The 6,935-nt window shown below is 31.4% G+C and overlaps 1 long non-coding RNA gene across 1 annotated transcript; it reads left to right on the forward strand.

Moving 5' to 3' along the window:
• Positions 1–2,228: 2,228 nt before the first annotated feature.
• Positions 2,229–3,108, forward strand: LOC113326717. Its single transcript, XR_003348497.1, has 3 exons — positions 2,229–2,361; positions 2,544–2,717; positions 3,014–3,108. It is a non-coding gene; the product is annotated as an uncharacterized LOC113326717 (long non-coding RNA).
• Positions 3,109–6,935: the final 3,827 nt, after the last annotated feature.

The raw sequence follows: 6,935 nt of genomic DNA on the forward strand, positions 1-6,935 counted from the left end.
GCTGTCCAAACTATGCTTTATAATCTAGATAGAAAGTTAGGTATTTGGCGTGGGCAAGTGGACCTATAAGATTTTAAAGTTCTATTTTATTCTGTGTTCGTGCCGGCACATCACATGACACTTTACACCTCGAGGATCTTTCCATGTGAATTAGTACACTCTGCCTCTGGAACTACTACCATTTGCATCAAAGCTCACACTACCATGCAACCACGAACCTTGAACAAACGCTTTCTTCAGAAATCAACCCTAGATTTGACAATTAGCTCTTTAGATAACGTGTTTTCGTCAACTATAATTGCTAATTTGATTAGTGTATGTACACATTACATATTCTCTATATAAAAACAGAGTTTTTTCGAGCGTTGTGGTTAATCGGTGTTTCTGGTTGATTCTGGCCCCACCATAATATCTTTTTTTAGTAATTTTATAATAATTTTGGCTCACAATATATTTTCGGTCAATCACAACAAACCATCAAATTACCTAATATAACTAAATCTAATACATTTCCAAAAATATTAAAAAATCTAATACACTTAATCATAACAATTAAATTCACAAACAAAATAAATTTGTACAGACAAAATTAAAATAAAATCATATCAAGAAAATATTGTTGATCACAATTTCATCACAAAATTAAATCAATCACAAAATTATAAAAAGAAAATGCCCAATGTCCAATTACAGTTTTTGATAATTAATTAATCCTAATTACAATTCCACGCTATTAAAATCAAATCAAAAAAATATTTTTGATCACAATTTCATCACAAAATTATAAAAAGGAAAATGTCTAATGTCCAATTACAGTTGTTGATAATTAACTAATCCTAATTACAATTTCAAGCTATTAATTAATATTAAAACTAACTCTAACTGCAATTACATTTACAATTTAAAAGAAGTAAAAATACTTTGATCAAAGTTTATAGAGTACCGGATAAAAACGTGCTACCTGTCCGCAAAAAAACGATGGTTAATCCTGTCCAATAGATCAAAATATAAAACTGTCAATAAAAAACATGGAAATAGCATATATAATCAAAAATGAATATTGACAAAAACTAAAAACTGAGGAACCAAAAAACCGTGATAAAAAAGCATAATCGATAAAATGAATATTGGTTTCAACATTATTTTTCTTGATATTGTTCATTTCATAAAAAATAAAAAAATAAAAACAATTTCCTTTTTTTTAGACTGTAGAAGATACTTAATAATTTTCTAACTCATCAAATAAATATAGTTGTTCAAAAATAATATTTATTTATTCGTTTATAAATATAGTTCTCCAAAAATAATATTTATTTATCGTATAGGTAAATATGCTAAAAATGTCGAGTTAGAAAAATATATATTATTTACAGAGTAAATTCCATTAATAGAAAATAAAAATATAAACTAGGAAAACTAAGATTTTCGTAACCTGAACTTTCTAAAAGTAATACAAATAACACAATAGAAAAAAAATCTAGGAAAAATATAAAAATCTCAGATATTTTTAGATACCGATTAGTACTATTTTCAAAACAATATCTTTTTATTTATGGAAAAGTGTTGCTTTATCTTAGTCATTGGAGCATAAGTCGCGCTCCATCTTCGACGCCACTTCTCTCTTCAGCAGCTTCGTTTTTTTTTTCTTTTGCTTTTTTCGATTTGTTATATTGTTGTCTAATCAACAATCTGTTATAGTTTTGCAGGTAGCATTGCAAAGGTGATGTGAATGGGATGTCTAATATGTATTCACATGAAAGGTTATCTCACTGGGATTTCTAATAGATTTTCGCATGGAAGAAATTGGTAATCTCCTTCTCCTTAAAATCTTGGCATATGTACTGGAACCCAATTTTCTCTCTTTTTATCTCAGAATAAACGACTTGAGAGATCCACCCCTCATTTACCTAGAGAGGAAACAATTGAATCGCAGTGTTTTTTTTTAAGCAGAAATCGCAGATTTAAAGGAAAGAAAGAAACCGATATAGATAGTTTTTCTATAAAAAGGATGAATGTCAACGAAGCAAGTTGAATGTCCACCAAAGAAGGAAAGACATCTAAAAGTATATTTTTGTGTTTAAATTTATCAATTAAACTTATTATGGTGATTAGTTTTCCGATTCTTCTTAAATTCAATTAAAGTTATTTTGGTGATTAGTTTTCTGATTCTTCTTAAATTGAATTTGAGTTATTTTGATAGAGTGCAGATGATGCAGTGGTTTCTTCTTTTATTGTAAGAAGTTGAAAGATGTGATTGGTGGTCTAAGGACTACATATAGTGGTTTCTGAGATGGATTCCATTGTCTCTGCTGTTGTAGCTGATGGACAAGCTCTCCTTCTTTTTGCATGTGCAGTAACATGGTCGGTTGCTTTTACTCTTTTTATTGATTATGAGTGATGGCTTTTTTTTGTGAATGATAGAAGTATGTAGTTTAATCGATTATGCTCTGTTATAAATCTGTGAATATAAATAGTGTTCACTGATTATACTATATTGTAAATCTCTCCGTTTTTGTAATCGATTTTCTATAGTTTCGAATCAGGTTTTCAATCTAAGGAGGAGTCAATTGCGACTTTGGAAAAGAATGTTAGTACTCTGAGGTTGTTAAGGCATATCGATGAGAAAAATCAATAAAATTCAGTGAAAGCAGGAGATTTGGATCAAGTTAGGTTCATTGCTAAGAAGCAGCTCCAAAACTTTAGTTATTTTCCTTGAGGTATTCTTCTGTATTTAGTCCCTTACTCTAATATATTCTTTCATATAAATTTTGAATTAAATGTTGTTAGATTATCAAAACAAGATGAAAAAAAACATATAGAGAGTATGTTAGTTTCTCGTGATTTGTGCTCAATATTACGTTTGATTAACTGAATAAATTGTGTTGTTATTATTGAATTTGTCACAATCCCCCTTCTAATTCATATTCTGGCTATGTACAACTACATCTGTATTTTCGTTGATTTTCGTATGTGTTGTTGTCCAATGGAATTCAATGGTTTAACTTGATGGTAGGCAGCACCAATGCCTGTGACTTGGGAATTCGAGTGGATTCGACACTCAAGAGAGATAAAATGCTCAAGATTGAGACCCGGTGGTGAAATACGACCTCTTTTTAATATGTAGTCATGGGAACAATATATTACTCTTTTTTTTGTAATTCATATTAAATATGTCAGACAAGTTAACTAAGTGCAATTTTTATCATCTCATTTTGTTTCATTAAGATCTCGACAGTAAAAATTTACTATCAAATTGTGATGTAGTTATGGTCCGGTTCTAATAGGATGATTTCTGTCTAAGTTGCATGCAAATGATTTTTCATGATTCGATCAATAGGTCCAGTTGAAAATGCAATTGGCTTATAGATGTCCCGAAGTGCAATTGCACACAAACGTTTTTTTAAAACCTTTGTAGGTCAATTACCTATTTATTTTGATAATTCCACTTTCTTTTGATTTGGGTTAACCTTTTATATCTAATGGTTGTTCCGAGACTCTATGTTATTAGTTGACGCATCTTCCTGTGTTGCAGCTACAAAATAAATACGACACGAAGGGAAAAATGTCACGCGTAACTGAATTTAATTGGTATTTATCTATTTAATATTTGTTGCCATCATAGGCCCAAGTGATTAGACATATATATACTAACTCAATTCAATCATACAACATGAAAAGTATTTTCCAATCCACAAATGACGTAACCAATTAAGGCATCTATTCATTACTGGAAACTACACAACTGATCTTCGCTGTGTTTGTTATGCAACAAAAAAAACAACATAAAATAGGCAGCAAAGGTATTACCCTTTCAGAGAATATTGGGAGGTATGAGTTACTGCATTTTATTACGAAAAAGGCGTTTCTATGTGGGGTGAATTTTCATCAGCGATATTAAGTATTACATATTTTTGTGTAATCCTTGGTTGTGTAATCCTTAGTTGTTTGCATCGTAATCGACCTGTGAAAATTTAATTCGAACTAATATATATTCTCTTTTTACTCATGAAGATCTTTCTTTGTGGCCAGATTTAGTTTAATGTGTTAGGAATGTAAGATTAAGGAGGGCTTGTTGGTAGGATGAAGAATTTGAAATTGATAGCTATTATTAACTAATAGTTTATTTCTGAATGAATGTTTTAAGTGGGATACGTGGTTAAAAAGATTACCAAGTTAGTGATGCATTCGGTGGATTATGTAGTTTGTTAATATTCCCACAATGATTTAGTAATTTTATTTGTCGATGTAAAACTAAGAGTTAAAAAGATTACCAAGTTAGTGATGCATTTGGTGGATCATGTTGCTTTTTTTTCCTTCTGATACGTGTTGCTTTGCAAGAAATACTGTATGTTGCGTAATAGTTTGTTGTAAAAAGGAGGGATCTGTTTGATCTTAATTTGTTGTCACACCAACTAAAATTAACTTATTCGTTATTTATTTATCCTATATACGCATGAGAAAGACCCGTGCATTGCACGGGTGATAAACTAGTTACTAAGTAATTATACAGATAATTTTGTTGTTATTGACATACGCCGAGGAGACTTGGACTCAGTCACAACTTTGGTGCCGTCACCCACGAGCAACGCGGAGAAAACATGCCCATTAACGCTAACATACTCGCAATGGATAGGCTTATCTTGTGTCTTAATCTCATTTTCAACGTCTATCATTTTGGCTTAAGTTTTTGGTTGGTATTTATATGTCATTGAAATCTTAAAACTGCTCCGTATATAAAACTAGAGTTTAACCCGTGCCGTAACGGAACGGGCGTGATATAAATTTCTGGATGATTATGTTAGATTATCTATCGAGAATTAGTGGATTTCTAATTAAATCCTCCCAAACTTTGGAACGAAACCCGAAAGATGGGGCATTATGACACCTAAATCAATAGTCCTTAACTGAAACCAACTCATTCTATTCATGTTATGTCTGAAAAGTAACTGAATTCCTATGGACTTCCATATTAGACCACAAAAATTTCACACCATATAGTTGAAAAGCACTAGAAGTTGGCGGTGAAATTCATTTATAGGCCCCTTACGACTTGATATCTAAATAGAACGTTATAATTAGAGCGTCCAAAGTCCAAACGTGGTTCCATAATACAGTTCATTGAAACAAGAATTCAAAATGCTAGTGAATGCAATTCAAAATTCTAACATTTTATAGTTATGCAACAATGGAGTCTGAAATTGTACACTACGTATAAAGGAAGTACATAGATCAAATATCATGATTAATTAATAATTGATCAGTATTACATTCATATTATTACTAATTATAAAATGCAATTCAAAAGTATAAAATCTATCTAATGTACATAATTGCTCCGATTATAATAAAAAAAAGTCATGAATCAATAACTGATTAGTATTGCACGCGCCTAACCCAAGTAACATCTCTTTGACACAAATTTTTTAATATATACATAATTGCTCATGTGATAAAATTACTCGTTTTGGAAACTGAAATTCACAATTATATGTTCAAATAAAAAATGGAAAATTTTACGTGTAAGTAACTTCCTTACTCTTGCTATCGGTTTTTACATTCCAATAAAATCTTTGTGATGCTACCAATGAATATAAAAATAGTGGAGAACGAAGCACATTAATACTTTATAAAGTACAAAATCGAAAAAGAAAATCAAAATATTGTACAATAAGTTTACGTAAATCAAAATATTAGTACTTGCACATATATTCCCTTTTTGAGTTACGTTGAGGCTGAATTACCCAATCAACGTTGTGCTCCTAGTTGTTGTCTCTCATAAAAAAAAATCTTGTATTCCTAAAAGTCGATTCCTAAACTGACCTATCCCTTTCGTATTTCAGATATTGCTTCTCTCATCCAGGTGCACAAAATATAAAATTACTGATTATGAAGTCATTCTACAACATGAAATCTAATTTAGAAGAGAGAAGTTTCCGCTTCTTTTTAATGCCCTGGATTAGAGTTGTGCCCTTTTTAAACCCATCTCTCCAAAAAATAGTATTATAAGTGCAAAATTGTTACAGGGCCTACGGCCCATGGATGTGCGGTCCATATAGTTACCTAGAGTTTACCTTTACATGTATATAAAGGAAATAGTATTCATGTAACCTTATCTCCTTATAAATAGAAACTTTCCTCTGCGTCTTCCTTTTCCTCCATTATACTACTGAAACACGTGATCACGCACGAGCTTTAACCCTGCGACGATGGATTTTGATATTTTTTGTTTGTATTGATATCAAATACACTACGTTGGAATAATTGGAATCAATGAAATTGTTGGAATCATATCAGATAAGTTGGATCTAATATACATACTTTTTTTTTAGATTCCCTGTTTTTGATTTGGGCATATGAAATGTTAAATTTGTAGTGAAAATTAATTTGATTTTGATGTCCGTTCAAGACTGTTCAACATCTGTTCCATATATCGATGCATCTCATAACCAATAGTATAGATCCAATAGTATTAATTTGATTTTGAACGTCTGTGTAGAAAGAAAACGAAAGTAAGAAACCAACGGATCCGTGAATGGTATAGATTCAATAACGTAAGAAACAGTAATTAACTCTGTTGTCACCGGATTGAATTTTTCATCAATGAATACGATAGTTGTATATATCATGGTGATAGAATGATCGTGAAAGTGAAGAGAAGTAATTAGGGCACTTTTAGGTACACCGTTGATTCAAGGATTCAAGCTTAGTAGGGGTTTCTGTACTTGTAGTCGTGATTTTTACATGAGAACAGGGTGTTAGTCCTCAAGGGAGTTGGGGGAGTTGGGTGTAGTTTGGTTTTTTCCTGTTAGTCGTGGGGGAGTTCAAAGGAATCTCTCGAAATCTCTGTTAGTCGTGGGAGAGTTTAGAAGAGTCTCCCGAACTCCCTAGAAAACCATGTTAGTCGTGGGGGAGTTTGAAAGAAACTCTCAAACTCC

Source organism: Papaver somniferum, unplaced genomic scaffold, assembly GCF_003573695.1.
Source record: "Papaver somniferum cultivar HN1 unplaced genomic scaffold, ASM357369v1 unplaced-scaffold_10, whole genome shotgun sequence".
Taxonomy (NCBI): Eukaryota; Viridiplantae; Streptophyta; class Magnoliopsida; order Ranunculales; family Papaveraceae; genus Papaver; species Papaver somniferum.